We start from the raw sequence: 18,624 nt of genomic DNA, 5'->3' as shown, positions 1-18,624 counted from the left end.
ACATAGTAGATGCTCAGTAAATATTTGTGGAATAAATGAGTGTTGCTGACCAATGAACAGTGACTCTACCCTAAATTGTCTTTGACGGAAAAAAAAAATCAATTGGCCAATCTTCCCATTTTTCTCTAAGAAAGGAATCAGCCAGTGATTGAGAAGTTTGAGCAACACTGGGCTTCAAATTCACCAACCTTTGCTTATTCATTTGATAAGAATTTGTTGTATGTTTACTGTATACCATCTATTTATAGCTCTGGTGACACAGACACGAATCAAATATAGTCTTTGCCTTTGAGAGTTATAGATTAGTAAACAAGACAGAGTTATTCAAATAAAGAGTGGTTAAAGGCCTTGAGAGAGTGAAGGATAAGCGGTGAGACACCTGAGTATGTAGAAAAGTGGTGCAAAGGAGCCCCAACTCCTGCCAGGCAAAATAGAACAATGTGGTGAAAGATGCATGCTAGGCTGACAGAGGAGACTTCCGCTCACCAGGTTAGGGGTGAATAAGAGAAACAGGTCTGAGGCCAAGGCTCTGGATGCAACCATAGGGTCTGTCTGGTGCTGGAAGCTGAAGCAATAACTCCTGAACTCATTGGCTTAAACAGGACCAATCCCTGTCCTCTGATATATTTCATATGAATAAATTCCATATTTGGATGTGGATAAGAATAATATGGAGAAGAGCACACATGGGGCATGGGTAATGCCAGAAGATAAAGAAAAGATTGATGAGAGAGAGAATGAGAAAGGGACAAAGGATGGGAGGGGGAGGATAAGGAGAGGGCGAGAGGAAGGGAGGGAGGGAGGGAGGGAAAGAAGGAAGGAAGGAAGGAAGGAAGGAAGGAAGGAAGGAATTGGCAGGGCCAGGTAGATTATAGAGATAAGAGGGAAAGATAATACAAAGACAAACAAATGACAGAAAGGGAGAAAACCATGATAATGATTGTAGGGAAATAACTAGATGATAGAGATGAATGACAGAGTAGGAGAAACAGATGATAAATTAGTAGATGACAGAGAGGTAAATGAATGATAGCTTATTTACTTAGTCTATAATTCTCCTCCACCAAACCATACTAGATACTAAGGGTTGAGTTGACTAAGGTAAGGGCCCCTGTTTACAGAAGCTTGTTGCACAGTGGGATAATTCAGCGGAAACACAGAAAATCCAAGTAGTGCAAGGCTCTAGAGGGCTAAGGCCTAAAAATATAGTTCTGAGGAGAATGGCCTTTCTGGGAAAAACATGGGTTGACTGGTAACAGGCCAGACACAGACAAGGAGGTTTAAAAGGAAGGGCAGGGGAAGCTGTTTGTCAAAGGTCAGGAACCAGAGTCACACAGGTCAGTAGCAGTGACTAAGATTTATGGGGATGAAAGCCAGGTGAGGCCCCCACATTTAACCACATTGTTCTCTTATGGATTTCAGAGTGCACAGCAGGGATGTTGAAGGCTCAAAAAAGCCCTGGGCAGGGGTTGCAGGGTGGTGTGGGGAAAGCTGGGGGCATGCTCATACACAAATTCCTGATGCTAGAAATCTCTCCAGCTTCTGTACCCGGTAGTCATTCATTAACAACTATTTATAAGGCTTCTCACAGAAATACTATGTACCACTATGGACTGTGTACCAACTATGTACAGTACCACTAAGCAATGAGGACACAGTGGAGAACAGGGAACCTCTCTCATTTTGGGCTCTTCATCCACATCTAAGTCCCTGAAGTTCTTCTGAGTCCAAGGTTTAAAAGGCTAGCAGTCAGTCTTAATACCACCTTCTCCCCAACTGTCAAATTACTTACTGAGTTCTGCAGAGTCTTCTTTTATATTTCTCTGGCTTTGAGCCTCTGTGTGTGTGTGTGTGTGTGTGTGTGTGTGTGTGTGTGTGTGTGTGTCTTTCTCTCCATTCTCACTGAGACTATTCCACATAATCACAATTCTCCAACACATAACCTACCATCAACACCTCCTGTTCTAGTCCAGGCCCTTAACAATTTACATCCAAAATATTATGTCAATCTGCCAGTCAGTGTCCCCTTATTTCACCTCCAGTCACTAGTTTTAGATCATATCATGTCAAACACCAACTGAATTGTAGCACTCTCATATTCAAGAATCTTCACTGGCTCCCTATTTCTTACTCTGTCCTGCATTAAATATAAACTGGATCAGACTTTCAAAGCTGTCTTTATCCACCCAGTCCAATCTCTCATATCTCTGCTCCAGTCACACTCTGAAACCAGCTTTGTGCCTTTGCTGATGGTTTTCCAGTAGAACCTAGCACAAGCTCTGGACTTGAACCACCTTGATTTGAGTCCTACTTCCAACACTTGTTAGCTCTGTTGCTTTAGACCAGGGGTCCTCAAACTTTTTAAACAGGGGGCCAGTTCACTGTACCTCAGACCACTGGAGGGCCGGACTATAGTTTAAAAAAAAAACTATGAACAAATTCCTATGCACACTGCACATATCTTATTTTGAAGTAAAAAAACAAAACGGCAAAAACATCCGCATGTGGCCTGTGGGCCGTAGTTTGAGGACGCCTGCTACATGACTTCACTTCTCAGAGTTCTAGTTGCCATGGCAGTAAAATGAGATAATAGTATCTAATTAATGGGGTTTGTAAAGATCAAATGAGACAATGCATGCCAACTGCTTAGAACAAGGTCTGGTAAGCCCTCAACCAATTTTAGTTATTACTATGACTGTTCCCTTTGCCTAGGAGGCCCCCTCCCATTTTGTTAATCTAAATTCCAACTGTTCTTCAAGGTACTGCTCAAATGCCGTTTCCTTCAAGGAGCTTGCCCTTAGTAATTTAGTACTCACAATTTAGTCCCTAATAGTAATCTGTTTTATATTGCTCATCATTATTTCATATATGTTAGTCTCATCCTACCAACTATACTGAGTCCATAGGCAATGAGGCAAAAATAAGTGAGACAGATCTAGGTTAATATCTTTTTTTTAAAAATTTATCTTTATTGTTGAATGTATTACAGATGTGCCCTTTTTTTCTAGGTTCATATCTTAACCACTTTGGATGTGTGATTCTATGCAAGTCAGGTAACCCTGTGGTCGGCAAACGGCGGCTCGCGAGCCACATGGGACTCTTTGGCCCCTTGAGTGTGGCTCTTCCACAAAATACCATGGCCTGGGCGAATCTATTTTGAAGAAGTGGCATTAGAAGAAGTTTAAGTTTAAAAAATTTGGCTCTCAAAAGAAATTTCAATCATTGCACTGTTGATATTTGGCTCTGTTGACTAATGAGTTTGCCGACCACTGACGTAACCCATTTGAGCTTCAGAGCTCTTTTCTTATCTGAGAAAAGGAACAATAATCCTTACCTGGCTAGGTTATTGTAGAGATTAGATAATATTCTCAAAGCATCTGGAACAGAGTTTGATGCATAGCAAGTTGTCAATAATATGTACTATAATAAAGGTTATCAGCTCAGACTTGTCTTAATGGTTCAAGAGTACTCCCACCCAGATTTGTCCATCCACTGTCAAAGTTCTGCTGTACCACTCTTTTGATTCACTTTGGAAAATAAAAGGCCCCTACTCTCTTTAGGGCTTTTCCAGCAATGGGAAAAAATCCCAAAGTATACATAAGCAAGGCAGTGGGGGCTTTGGGACCATTTGGGGGAAAATATAAGCTGGGGAAAGAAAATCCCAACAGAGGATCTGTAGCCACAGCTGGAGTCTTCTAGCCATAGTTTGGGAAAGGAGATGAAACTATATAGAGAGTCTAATACTTGGTCTATAATTATTCCTGAAGAGCTCAGACAGTCTACACTTATATTCCAATCCTAGCTGTGACTTTGGGCAAATCACTTCTCTGAGTTGTAGACACTTTATCTGTAAAATGGGGAAGATAACCATCCCTTATGCAGGAGTTGTAGTCTGGATGAAGTTCCATATGTGAAATCACTCAGCATGGTACCTGAAATACTATGAAATTTAAAAAGTAACAATAGGGACAATTTATTGAATACTTAACACATTGCGGACCAGTAGTTTTATTGCTAGCTTTACCCAGTGGCCAGATAAGTTTCTATTAGACGAGTACAAAAAAATGTTTTACATAAATGTTAAAGGCATGCCTTAAAAATTAAATACCCATTGCTTTTGAAGTTATTTATTACATGTTCTTACAAGCTACTATCTTTTTAAAGTATGATACTTTGTAAAACACTGTGTAATCTGAAGCGAGAATTTTCGTGATCCGTCCCAATGTTTAAAATGTGCACTTTGCATGCATTAGCTGATTCAATCCTCACTCCAACCTTATAAGAGCTATTATTATCCCCTCTTTACAGATTAGAAAACAAAGACCAAGAGAGCTGAATTGCTTTTGCTAAAAGCACATAGCTAGCCACCAGCAGTTGTTACTGAGGCTCAGATACTTCAGCCCTTTCTAGGATACCACACAACTACTCTTCCTCAAAGAGTAATCTGTCTCAAAAAGCTTGTATACCTGAGGCATCTCCTAGCCATTCCCTCAAGAAGCAATCAGGCCTAGCAGGCCTAGGTCAGTGGTTGAGCATTGACCTATGAACCAGGAGGTCAAGGTTTGATTCCCGGTCGGTAGGGGCACAGGCCCGGGTTGCAGGCTCTATTCCCAGTGTGGGGAGTGCAGGAGGCAGCTGATCAATGATTCTCATCATTGATGTTTCTATCTCTCTCTCTCACTCTTCCTTACTCTCTGAAATCAATAAAAATATATATTTAAAACAAGAAGCAGCCAGAAAAGGAAACCAGTCATCCTAGAGTTTAAACCATACCTTCTTTAGGCAGTGGGGAAGTGGGATGAGGAGAAATAAGCAGAGAGGTAAGAAAATGCCAACACTAGCCAGATAGCTCTAGGCCTAGCTGTGGAGGCAACTATCCCTTTCTTCTAAGGATGGCTCAGGACTAACATCAAACACATGCCCCATCATTTATTACCCCAAAACTCCTTCCTTGGAAGCAAAAAGTAAGGGATACTGAAGAAAGAAAGCAGAAGTGGGGAGAGAGACAGCAGCCATGATGGCCACGGCTACTAGTTGTACCTACCAGGATAGTAGCCCACGATGAGGAGATGGCTTAGGAGAGAGCTGGGTATCCAATCAGCTCAGATGCTCATCAACAATCCTTCCAGCCAGCCCCCAGGGCTTCTTTTAGCAAGTTGGATCCTCCCTTAGCTGAGAGCCATCTGCCTTCCAGTTAAGACCTCCTTAGACGAGGGGCCATCAACCCAAGCTCCTCAGTGTGATCCAAGGGGCCCAGACACAGCCAGGTCCAGGTTTCAAGAACAGAAAAGAGTGGTACTGAAGGCAAGGTATGACCAGTAGCCTGGTTGGCCCTAGATGTAGCCACAGCCTTAGTGAATGAAAGCCAGTGTCAAGAAATCAATTGGAGTGAAGACCCTGCTCAAGAAACCAGCCTGTACCCTGGTGGCAAAGGGAAGGATGAAGGGCAGTTCCAGTAGCATAAACAGCCCCCCTGTTTCTGATTCCAGCCTCCTCTGAGTCCTGGCCCGCCCCCTTCCACAGCTTAGAGGCCAATAAGGAAGCTGGGCCCCCAGCCACTGCTAGAACTCAGGAAAGGAGCAAGGAAATGATGTTTGGGAAAGATAAAGCGGGTGTCTAAAAAGAATTTTTAAAAATACACGTAACTGAGAGAGAAAAATACCCCAGACACATACACTTAAAAGAATTCCTGTACTTCCTGGACTGAGTTGACCCCACCCAGCCATCTCCGCAGATCTTCTAAGCCCCAGAAAAGCAAAGTCCAGATCAGCCAGGCCTAGTAGCTTCTAGGACAAGAAGAGCAAGTAGCACTACAGCTGATTTTACACAACTGGGGTTATGTGACCTAGAGATTTTCCCAAAGTGAAGGTCCTGCTGAGATATAAAGACTCATAAGCCATTCTGGGCCATATTTACAGAGTCTATGCTTCCTATGGGCACCTGAGCTGACCCAAAGAAAATTATTTCACACCAGAGACTCCACCTCCAGAAGAGTGGCACTCAGGGTTAGCATCCTTAGCTCTGCCCTGAGTTTGCTCTGACCTCTGGCAACTTACTCCCCCTCTCTGAGCTTCTGTTTCCTCTCTGCAAAATAAAACATTGGACTCCATCATCACCAACAACCCTTCTAGCTATAGCATGACATGATGTAATAGGCCTAGGCTCAAGGCTAGGGCTTCAAATGATGTCCTCACTGACCTGTGCACTAGCCAGAACCCAGAATAGCCCTACATGAGTTTGTTGCACACTCTAAGCCCAAGCTCAGGCATCAGAATTTAGTTTCTCTTGGGGATTTCCCTTCATAATCCTCCTGATTCCCACTCCAGTTTCCTTTGACCTCTGGTCCCAATTCCAGCAAATTCTGGCTCCTGAAAGGGCTTACGTGAGCTCCCACAGGACAAGAAATATGCTAGGGCCTTTCCTCTCTGGGGAAATCATTCCTGGAGGTTAGAGGCCACTTCCCCTCACTGCCCTCTGTACCTCCTAGGGAAGTCTGGGTTGATGTTTATTCCACAAAAGGCAGATATTATTCAAGTAAGTCTATAGGCACTCCTTAGGTAGTTATAAGTACTGTATAGGTAAAGTTTGGAGATTTTTGTGGGCATATGGATCTGGTGTGGCCTTGACTAGTTTGGCCTTGAGCATGTTGCAGAACCTCAGTTTACTCATCTGTAGACATTCAGTAAACAGCATCTGTTATTACTACTAGTATTATCATCTACACAAAATAATAATAGGCAAGATACTATTAGTAGCAAGAAGAATAACTTATTTGATCCTAAAGAAGATGAAAGAGAAAGAATTAGTTAAGAGAAGATACAAAAGCCAAACCTAGTACTCTAGAACAGAGCTTCTAGTGGGCATACTCATCACCTGGGCATCATGTTAAAATGCAGATTCTAATTCAATAGGTCTAGAGTAGGCTCGAGATTCTGACCTTCTAACAAGCTCTACAGCAATACTAATGCTGCAGGTATGATAACCACACTTTGACAACACACTAAGGAATACAATACCATTAGCAGTACACGAGGGAATAAAACCTGCTCTGAAAAAACAAACAAACATCAGGATAAACAGTCTCTTCTCATGTCATTACTCAGTCCTGGGTGTCCAGCCTTCCCTAATCTTCTGGTCGCCAAGTACCTTCCCTCTTCCACTAAGTAACCCAGCCTATAAAAGCGCTTCCTTAATGAGGCTTGCAGATCCCCACTTCCTAACAAAATAAAGAGCAATGAGTTTGATAGCAGTTTGGCTCTGTCAGTAGCCGGGGTGGTGGGGGCAGGGGGGACGCTGAAGAAATTAGGACTAGTGGCACAAGCATGTTCATAGGACTGGCTGGGGTATGGAGGCGGGGTGGGAGTATTATTTGGGTAGTCACCAGAAGAGGTGATAGGATAGGCAGGAGGGCACAGACAGCATATACTTGAGAAATTCTTCAACAAGGAAAGATAAGAGAGAAATGTGAGCAGTTTGGCCAGTATGGGATTTGGGCAAGAGGCTAGAAGATGAGGTGGGAATAAAAGGGGCACCCTCTACCTTAGCAGAGCTTAGATCCAGATAAAATGACTATAGCCTCCTAGGTAAGTAAAGATTACTGTTTATTTTCTAAGAACTCAGAGGATAAGAAGTGGGCATGGGTGCACTGGGGGTAGGCACGTGCAGGCAGAAGTAGCAGATAAGCCAAAAGCTAGCTCCCAGAAGAGTCCTTATAAAGACTGTTGGGAGAGGTAAGAGGAGAGATGAGAACCAATTCTGGAAGGAGTCAATCTCTAACTGTGTTTAGGCTGTCAACCCAATATATTCAGATATCACTATCTATCTCTGAGCCTGGCTCCCAGCAGACCCCTGAGAAGATATGTAGAGGGGGGACAGGTAAGGAGCAAGCAGAAAGAGACCCATGACTCTGCCCTACTCTAGGGCAAGAAGAAAAATATGGCCACTGTTGCTTGGGGTTGTGCTTAGTCAGGATGTCTGGCCTATAACCTACTGTAGGCTCTTTCCTCTTTTGAAAGTGTTTAGAGCCCTGGCTGGTGTGGCTCAGTTGGTTGGAGCATAATCCCTACACTGAGAGGCAGTGGGTTCAATCCCTGGTTAAGGCACATTTGGGAGGCAACTGATTGATGTTTCTCTCTCCCCCCCCCCGCCCCCTTCAAATCAATAAAAAATAAAACGTTTAGACAAGGGAAGCACAAAAGAGTGTCCTTGATTAGCTCTGTTTACTTTTTGTGGCTCTTCCAGTCTCCACACAAACAGCACATTCCACCTGCCCCACTTGAAGGGATCCAAGCTCGTTCTGGCCAGCTCAGCAGGAAGGGAAGCCTGCACACCGTCCGGTAGACAGAACAATGCATGGCTTGTTTATCTGACAGAAGAGGGGAAATCTGCTTGATCACCATGGAGGGATACAGAGCTATAAAGGCCCACTCACTCCTCACTGTTAGCTGAAGGAACTTGAAGCCTGGTGATCTAGAGATCCTTACTACAGATCCAACCAAGGGGAAATATATATGTCTATATGTGCAAATGTGCATGTCTATATGTGTATGTGTCTTTGTGCATGTATATTTATGTATTTGTATATATGTGTATGTATGTGTGTACATATGTATCTCTGCATATGTGTAACTGTGTGTATGTATGTATAATTTTAAAGAGAACTTTTAGGACAATAGTTTTTATTTCAGTCTGGAAAAGTTATAATCTGGGTCATCTCAGATATGAATACTTTATGGAGACAGGGCTTTGTTACCCAGCTCTGCCTACCCACCTTTCCCACCTCTCCACTCAATCCTAACCCTAACCCTAACTAAAAGAAAGCTAGAGTAATGAATAGGAAATGAAGGGAATGTTGGGGTGGAAATAAAGACTCCTCCAAATGCTGTGGTGTGTGTCAGGGTGTGCCTTTTGGCTTTCTAAATAGAGAGTGATAACTTCATCTGGTTAGGGCTTTTGCATTTAACCTTCTGTTTTCATTTCTCCATTTTCACATTGGAATCTTTAAAACATGGGGGCATGTCTTTTTCTACAGAAGGTTGGAAGGTGGCAACCATATGAATGATGTGGGAGAGTTTTTCAAATATTAGAGGCTAGAAAATGTTTAGGAGTTTAGAAAAATGATACACGGAATTCTCTTTCAGAATGGGCTGGGGAGTATATTCTAGGTTTTCTATGCATAATCTGATAAAACATACACATCATAGACTATTTCTTATCAGTTATCCCAAAGGCAAGGAGGTGAATTGTGCACATTTCGTAGCTTCTAGGAGTAAGGGGAGCAAGTCAAGAACTGAATAATTGAAGACAGTTTTTGTCTCTTTCCTGTATATACAAAAGCTAAGAGGACTGACAGAGACTTCAGAGGAGCACACGGGGAAAATGACAGCAGGTTCATAGAGAACCATCCATAGAGTCAGATTTTGCTGTGATGTCCAATTTCCTACACCAATATCAAGAGTGATAAAGAAGATAGAGGATGTTTGCCCTCCAGCTCTGGGTTCTAGCAGACATATCTGTAGCATCCCTTGGGAAGAAGGTTATGAGAATTATAGATTTCTTTTCTTCTCCCTTTAAGCCAAATATTGCTAATCTCAAATTCATTATTGGAGATACCACTTTTCAGGGGAAAGATAGAATCCACAAAGGTTTTGTGGTCAAGTCTAAAAGCCCTTGGAATTACTTCTGGCCATCTGCACTACTAAAGACACAAAGCTTTAAGACAATAGCTAACAATAGCCAGGACCCCAATAGAACCAAGACTACCTACTCATTCTGCCTTGAATAAACATGACAATGAAGAAGGGCCAATGTTCAGCATAGCTAGAGCACAGTGAGCAAGGTGGACAGTAGTAGGAGGTGAGATTGGGGAAGTATCAAGGCCAGATAATGGAGTTTTTCAAAGTCAAGGAAAGAAGTTTACATTTTATTCTCAGTATAGTTAGTAGCTACTAGAGGTTGTTAAGCAGGACACTACCATGATCTAAGTTTCATGAAGATCTCACTTGGTTGATGGATTTAGGTAGAAGAAGAATCTGGGGAACCAGTTTAAAAAGTTTTTATAGATAAGAGATAATGGTGGTTTATACAGGGAAGAAGCAGTAGGCATAAATAAAAGAAATTTGATAAGGTATCTTGAAGAGATAAAGCTGACAGTATTTTTTGATGGGTTGTATGTGGAGAATGAGGGAAAAGAATAAACCATGATATTTGGGTCATCTGGCATTTGTTCCTTCTTAGCACAGAATTCATTCCTGAAACTGAGTCATTAGTAGTTCTAAAAAAATGTTGGCAGTTTTCACCATTCTTTTATTCTAGCATTTATAAAGCTTCTATCTACATTTAAGGTGATTAGAGAGTTACTATGAAACACACCAAAACCAAGAAAATATAATCCCGGTGCTCAAGGTATTTACAGTGTGATAAGGGGTAAATAAAAATACCTATGTAACCATTAAACAGGGCAGAATGTCATGTCATAAAGGAAATGCTAACAAAAGGAGAGTTAAATAAAAGAAAGCAAAGCTGGTTGAATCAAAGATTTTATAGAGACTCCAAGCTAATTTATAGAGACTCCAAGCTAATTTTTGAAGACACAGTATAATTTCAACTATAGAAAACTGGAGGAGAGGTTATGCCAGGTTTTGTATAAACAAGAGTGGGGAAAGCAGGAATATGCTGTAGGAAGGACACACAGTTTCTATAAGGCACATAGGAAGTGAAATTAGAGTGATACAAGAACATGGTGGCCCTTAAGTGTCAGGTTAAAGCATTTATGCTACATAATCCAAAAGGCAAGAGAAAGCCTTTGGAGGTTCCAGGCTAGAATTTCTAGTATAATGTTGACTAGAAATGATGAGAGCAGACATCCTTGTCTTGTTCATGATCTTAAGGGAAAATATTCAGTCTTTTACCATTAAGTATGATTTTGGCTGTAGGTTTTTCATGAATGCCCCTTATCAAGTTGTAACGAACTCTTTTTAATTAAAAAATGGTACATTTACTCAATGGAATACTATGCAGCTATCAAAAAGAAGGATCTCTTACCCTTTGAGACAACATGGAGGGACCTGTAGAGTATTATGTTAAGTGAAATAAGTCAGAGAAAGGCAAGTATCATATGATATCACTTATATGTGGAATCTAATGAACAAAAAATTCTGTCAAACAAAATAGATCCAGAGACATGGAAGCATACAACAGATTATGGAATCTCAAAGGGAAGCGGGGAGGGAAGAGATCAACAAAAAACTTATATGCATATATGTATAAACCATGGACACAGATATTAGTGGGGTGAAGGCCTAGGGAGGGGAGAGAAGTGGGGAGGAGGGGATCAATGGGGGAGAAAGGGGGACAGCTGTAATAGTTTCAACAATATACATTTTTTAAAATTTAAAAATACACGAAAAAAGGAATAAAATATTCAAAGAAACAAAAATAGAAAGAGGAATGATGAACAGACAAAGAAATTATCTTAGAGTCAGGATGAGGGGTCAAAACAAGGTACCAGATACAGATGACAGGACAGTTTAGAAGCGGGAGATTAGACTATCAAGCTGAAAATTCAATGAAAAACTATTATTTATTTTTCCCTAAGAGTGCTCTTTATCAAACTGTTGGGCAGCATGAGAAAATGAAATGTCATGCTATTCTCATCTGACATCCTCTCTCAACTTGTAGACGTGCCCTGAAAAAGTGTACCCCAGTAACGCTGCAACACAGTTAAATAAGCCAGAGTGAACTAAATTAATGTTCCTAAGCTTTACACCAAAGGTCCATTAATCTGTTTCACAGTAAGTATTAAATGTATTAAATGCATGAAAATGCTATATTTAAAGCTGAAATTATAATAAATACTCAGTGAAACATAATCTCCAAATGAAAAAACAGCAGGTGGTTCATGATCACCAGGAAAAAGTGGCAACTCAAAGTAACATCAAACATAAAGCAGAAATGTTAAATATAAAACCAGATCTTATCCCCAAGGGTGGGGGGGCATCTTCTTTTCCAAAACAACCAAATGAAGGATCAGTAAAGAAGAAATGTCCAAGTATAACATTTCAAAAAACACTCCATAACTGGCATCTTTAATAAAAAGGTAATCTATTAAATATCAGAAAAAGAAAAAAAAAGAAGGGAATAATGTGATAGGAAATATGCAAGGCAGAATCAACAGGGTTGGACTACTAATTAAATATAAAGGAAAAAGAAGAGTTAAGATGACTGAAACACCTTCGAGAATGGTGTTATCACTAATTTAGAATGGGAAGTGGAAAGCAGGAGCTGGCTTCAGGACACATGGTTTGATTTTAGACACAAGTTTGTTTATTGTGCTGTCAAATTATATAGATAGGCATGCCCAGCAAGAATCCTTGAGTCTGGGCTGCAGTGCTGGAAAGAGGTCAGGACAGGGTATTGCCATGTAGTCATTATCCACAGAGAGGAGGCAAGCAGCCAAGGCTATTGCAGTAGATGTGATTGCCCACAGTACTGTGTGAAAAGGAAAGATGGTGGGTGGCAGATCTTTACAGAACAGCTACAGTTCAGGTGGGAGAGGAAGAAGAAGTAATCAAAGAGGCAAAACAATAAAATGGGTGGGGATGGATAGAGGTACACATTTGCTGGACAGAAATCTGTCATGTTATCAAGAGACATAAAAAATGTTCTTGCTTCAGCCTATATATACTAAAATTGAATGATATAGAGAAGATTGGCATGGCCCCTGCACAAGGATGACATACAAATTTGTGAAGTGCTCCACATTTTTTTCCTGGAATTAGATAGCAGTAATAGTGGCACAGCCTTGTGACCATACTAAAAACCACTGAATTATGTATTCGAAAGTATTTAATTTTATGTTATATGAATTATATCTGTTTTAAAAAGGTTCCTACCCTTTGATCCAGTTTTTCCACTCCTAGGAATCTATCCTAAGAGAGCAATTAGAGATGCACACATTGATTTATGTACATGAAGTGTCATCCACTGCAGGGTTACTTAAAATGGTAAAATTAAAAACATCCTAACCATCCAACATTTAGGAAGAATTAGGTGAAGAATTATACATCTACATAAGACAATAATAGTCTGCTATTAAAAACCATGCTTTTGAAGACTACTTAATGATCTTAGAAAAGGCTCATGATATAATCATAAGTGAAAGAAAAAGTGTATACAAAGCTGTACATAGTACCAGACCAATTTTTAAAAATGTATATACATATCCTATATAATAAAAGCCTAGGTGGCGTCATGCTCTGGCGTGATGCCCTTCTGCGATGTTGTCACAAGATGGCCGCCACAAGATGGCCATGTGCACAGCAGAGGCGGGGCCCAGTGGCCGCTCCACATGGTGAGGCCTGGGGGTCCCGTGGCTTTGCGCAGCACAGAGGAGGCCAGTACAGCGAAAGAGGTGTGTCACAGAAGTGGAGGGCAGCTGTGGGCGATCAGGCCAGCAGGGGAGGGTGGTTGGGGGTGATCAGGCTGGCAGGGGAGGGCAGTTGGAGGAGATCAGGCCAGCAGGGGAGCAGTTAGGTATCAATCAGGCTGGCAGGGGAGCAGTTAGGGGGCAATCAGGCAGTCAGGCAAGCGGTTAGGAGCCAGTGGTCCCGGATTGTGAGAGGGATGTCCAACTGCCGGTTTAGGCCTGATCCCGCAGGGGTCCCCAATTGGAGAGGGTGCAGGCTGGGTTAAGGGACACCCCCCATGCACGAATTTTGTGCACTGGGCCTCTAGTCACAATAATAAAAGACCAAGAGGCATCATGACTAAAATGACCAAATGACTGGTCACTATGATGCCCACTGTAGCCAGCCAACCGGCCTGATGAGGGGGTGGGGTTGGCGGCCAACCTCGCGGCCCCTCCTCCCTGCTGGCCTGCCCCTGATTGGACTCTCACACACCGATCAAGAGTCGGGCCTACTGGCCAAATGTCCCCTCCCTTCCCCCTCAAGCCATGTCCCCATCAGCCCACACCACCACAATAGGCCCGCAGCCCCTTCCCCCCACCGGCTAGTCCCTGATCGTACCCCCCACCCCAATAGGGGGCAGGGCTGGGCGGCCAACCTCCTGCAGCCCTTCCCCCCAACTGGCCATGCCCTCAATGTGCCCCCACCACCCTGATCAGCCCACAGCCCCTCCCTCTGGCCAGCCCAGACCCTGATCACCACCCCATCTCAATAGGGGGCAGTGCTAGCCAGCCAACCTCCTGCAGGCCCTCTCCCTGGCTGGCCATGCCCCCGATGGGCCCCCACCATCCTGATCAGCCACAGCCCCTCCTCCCAGCTGGCCCTACCCCAGATCGACCCTCCCACCCCAATCAGGGGCAGGGCCAGCTGGCCAACCACCCATGGCCCCTCCCCCAGGCCGCTGGCCCCCGATTGGCACCCCCACCCACCCCATTTGGGGGCAGGGCTGGCCAGCCCACTGCCCCTCCCCATGGCTGGTCCTGCCCCCAATTGGCCCCCCAACCCCAATCAGGGGCAGGGCTCATCAGCCAATCACATGTGGCCCCTTCCCTCAGCCAGCCTGGCCCTGATCAGGGGCCCTGATTGGGCCCTGATCCAGGCAGGCCAGCTGGCCAACCTCCTGACATCTCCTCCTCCCGACAGACCCAGCCCTGATTCGCCCTGATTGGGGCTGGGCCAGCCGGACCCACCTGTGCACGAATTCATGCACTAGGCCTCTAGTATTCATATACAAGCATATACATTTTCAAAGTCTAGATGGAAATGTACTCTTACCAGTAGGTATTTGTCTGTCTGTAGCAGAATTAAGCGTCATTTAATTATTTTACACTTATTTAAAATTTTGAAATTTTCTATACTACACATGTATTACTTTTAAAAAGTATATATTTTTATTTATTTCAGAGAGGAAGGGAGAGGGAGAGACAGAAAAATCAATGATAAGAGAGAATCATTGATCAGCTGCCTCCTGCATGCCCACTACTGGGAATTGAGCCTGCAACCTTGACATGTGCTCTGACTGAAAATCGAACCATGACCTCCTGGTTCATAGGTTGACACTCAACCACTGAGCCACACTGGTCAGGCCTTATGTATTACTCATGGAATACATGGAATGAGAAAAGGTTTCCAAAGAAAAAGAACACCATTCTATATATACATATCATGTATCCTGGCAACTGTTTGTTAGAATTATCTGACATATTCCTCAGTTAGGAATCTGCAATTATACTTGTACTTCGACTTAATTATTTCAAACATGTGGATTTTACCCTTAAGGAAATCAGCTTAGAACCCACGAACTTAGCAAAATGCTTTCCCCAACCAATGCTTTCCTGCTTAGCAGTGGCTTCCTCGGTTTGTTCTGCTAATTTTTTAAAAACTCGATCTGACACTTTTTACCTCAATATTAGCACTGGGAGCTGTTCTTTGCTGTGTGAGGCTGCCAGGGCTGGAAAAACAAGAAGCAAGTTTAGGGGAGACAGGCAGAAGAAAAAGGAGGTCAAATCAAAGTCAGCATCAAGGCTGTGCCTATTGAATTGAAAAAAAAAATTCTTTTTTGCTACTCAGGGCCTTCTTGGCTTTAGTTTCTTTCCGGGTGCCTGATGGACTTGGTTGGGACAAAGTTGGGTGGAGAGGGTACAAAGCACAGGGAAATCTGGTGGGTGGGGGTAGCAGCAAGTACCAATTGTGAAGCCATCTAACTGCTAATATTTGTATACCATATTTACACTTCACAAAGAACTTCCACAGACATCATTCCATTTATTCCTTACTACAACTTTATAAACTGTACTTTACAAAAGAAGAAACTCAGGTCAGAGAAGTGAAGTAAAACACACAAGGCTTGAACCAAATTTATTTGCTTCTAAATTTTTGTGAATCAGAAATTCTGGGAGGGGGGGGCAGCAATCTGAATTTTAACAAGTCCTCTCCAAGTGATTTTGATGCATGCTCAAGTTTGAGACCCATCCCTCTAAATGCTGCCATACATCTAAAAGATTTTCAAATGGTTTCTTTAAACTACTGACTGCTGCTTTGACTTATGTGGGGTCTTGTCTTCTAAGGGAGGCTGGGAGCCTCCCTCCAACTGACAATGGCTTTGTACATAATAGAGAGAAACTGCTCAAATAGAATTTTGGCTCCAGGGGCAGGAACATACTACTTCATAGTGAGGAAGGTCCCAGAACAAAGAGGGAAATTCTCGGGTCACAGCTTCCCTTGTTGTGGGAATATATGAGCTGGCAAGCAGCTGCCCTATAGCTACATCCCTTTCAGAGGTTCTTTTCACACATTTTCACAGAGTTCCACAATACTCTGCATGAGCCCCTGAGAAATTTCCTGCTCTGATATATTTATATTTACAAACCTCTAGTTCATAAAGCTTTTCACTTCTTTGGTTTTCAATTAGGTTTTTAAAAATTGTTTTGAAACAATTTAGAAAAAAAATCGCAGAATAGAAATTAAATTATTCTCCTTTTGGGGAACATGGACTGCCCTTCTCCCATCTTCACACACACACACACACACACACACACACACACACTCTCTCTCTCTCTCTCTCACTCACTCTCTCTCTCTCTCTCTCTCTCTCAATTATACACATATACACATTCTTTCCCCTTGGGATGGAGAACAAACCAATCAGCTATTTTTTTTGAAACTTGGAATTGACTTAAATTAGATTTTAAATTTTATCAAGGTGATGTTCGTAAAATTGAAACAAAAACTATACATGGATATAGATTTAATTTGAAAATACTAAAGCTGAAAGACAGAATCATGGAATGAAAATTATGAAATATTCAAAATTCTAAGAGTGAATGAATTTGTTATATATCCCTTTCTACACAGGTACTAGCACTGACTTCATTCATTTATTTAGTCACTGAATGATTGACTCATTTATTAGTCATTGAAAGCCAAGCAAACACTGTTCAAGGTGCTGGGGCAAAGCAATGAACAAAACAGACAAGACCTCAGTTCTCATAGGTCTCAGTTCAATAAACCTATGTCAGATAGTAATAAATGCTATGAAGACAGGGAAAACAGGGAAAAGGATAGACTGACTGACAAGAGGTGCATGGAGCCAATGCTATTTTAGAGAATGAGGTCAAGGAAGGCCTCTGGTAGGAGGTAATATTTGAGCAGCAACCGAAATGAACACAGGGAAAGAGCCAGGTGAATATTTGAAGGAAAAATATTCTAGGCAGAAGCATCAGCAAGGGTAATGGTCTGAAATAGAATCATCTGGCTATGGTCTAAGAACAGTATGAAAGCCAATGTGGCCAGAGTGAAATAAGCAAGACTAGGAAGGATAGGAAATAAAGTTGGGGAAGAAGTCAGGAGCTAGGTGATCAGGTTATAGGGACTCTGAATTTAATTTTAAGATTGATGAGAATAAACCCTGTGTCTAGTAGGTGCCAAGGAGTTTAATATGTCTGCACTATGATTATTGCCCTCAAGAAACTTACAATCTTTCCATTTGTGGAAATAAACCAAATTTACAGGAGACTTGCAAAGGGGAGGGGATTCTTGTTGTCTCAGGTATACTTGTTCCCAATCTTAACATGCCACTTTTAGTAGAAAAGAGTCCCAAAGGAGAAAAAGGTTTGCCTCCTATGCCAATTTGAGAAGATTCTCCCACCTCACATTAGGCATTTTTATCTCAAAACCAGTATTTTCTATATGTTACAAATATTAAAATATTTTTAAAAATATATTTTTATTGATTTAAGAGAGGAAAGGAGAGGGAGAGAGAGAGATAGAAACATCAATGATTAGAGAGAATCATTGATTGGCTGCCTTCTGCACACCCCACACTGGGGATCAAGCCCACACAGACATGTGCCCTGATCGGGAATCGAACCATGACCTTTTGGTTCAGAGGTTTACGCTCATCCACTGAGCCATACTGGCTGGGCCAAATAATAACATATGTAATACTCCCTAACAACCCTATGAGGCAAGTGCTACCATTGTCATCCCCATTTTGAAGAGGAGAAAATCAGCGGCTTGGAAAGGTTGAGTAACTTGCCCAGGATCACAGAACTAGAAAGTCATAGAGATGGTATTAGAACCTAGGCAGCCTGTGTTCTTAATCCTTATTCTAACTGGCCTTGCCTAAAGGTAGAGATAGAAGGACGGGGGCGGGAGGATGATGAATCCAAAATTGAAAATAAAAGGGAAAGTCTCCCAAATGTTCCAGGTAAGCAAGAAGAGTGCTGGGGGCCCCTGGTAGACCTGGGGGAAAAAACCTGAACTAGCCATGGGGGAGAGCTAGAGAAGCAGGCTGAGGGTTACTGCATCCACATTGGGGTCCATAAGGAGTATGAATACCCAGCATTCAGGCAGAAGTGCTTTGATAACGGAGACATTTCCTTGGTATACTGAGAGACCATGGGAAAGAATGCATAATTTCTTATAGCTTGCAGCCAGAGAAATCTACATAATGGAGATTATGCTTAAAGTCTGGTCTTTAAGGAAGGATAGGAATTGATCCAGATCAAAGGTATTTCTGTAGAAGGAATAGCATGTTAAAATTATGGAAATGTGAGGAAAAATTGATATCCAGAGGGTAGAATATATGAAGAGGGGTGGTGGGAAGTAAGGATAGAGAGGCAGGCTGGGCTAGAATGTAAAAGATCTAGGTTGTTAA

General features: G+C 42.3%; 1 protein-coding gene and 1 non-coding gene across 2 annotated transcripts in view; one reads left to right on the top strand and one right to left on the bottom strand.

Annotated features, from left to right (window-relative positions):
• Window positions 1–18,624, bottom strand: part of SHROOM4 (shroom family member 4) — a 201,829-nt gene that overhangs the window by 46,704 nt on the left and 136,501 nt on the right. The window lies entirely within an intron of this gene.
• Window positions 12,665–12,766, top strand: LOC114228572 (U6 spliceosomal RNA). Its single transcript, XR_003614723.1, has one exon. It is a non-coding gene; the product is annotated as a U6 spliceosomal RNA (small nuclear RNA).

Source organism: Eptesicus fuscus, chromosome 1, assembly GCF_027574615.1.
Source record: "Eptesicus fuscus isolate TK198812 chromosome 1, DD_ASM_mEF_20220401, whole genome shotgun sequence".
NCBI classification, from domain to species: Eukaryota; Metazoa; Chordata; class Mammalia; order Chiroptera; family Vespertilionidae; genus Eptesicus; species Eptesicus fuscus.
Note: the sequence above shows the minus strand (reverse complement) of the source record. Positions and strands in the feature narration are given on the sequence as shown.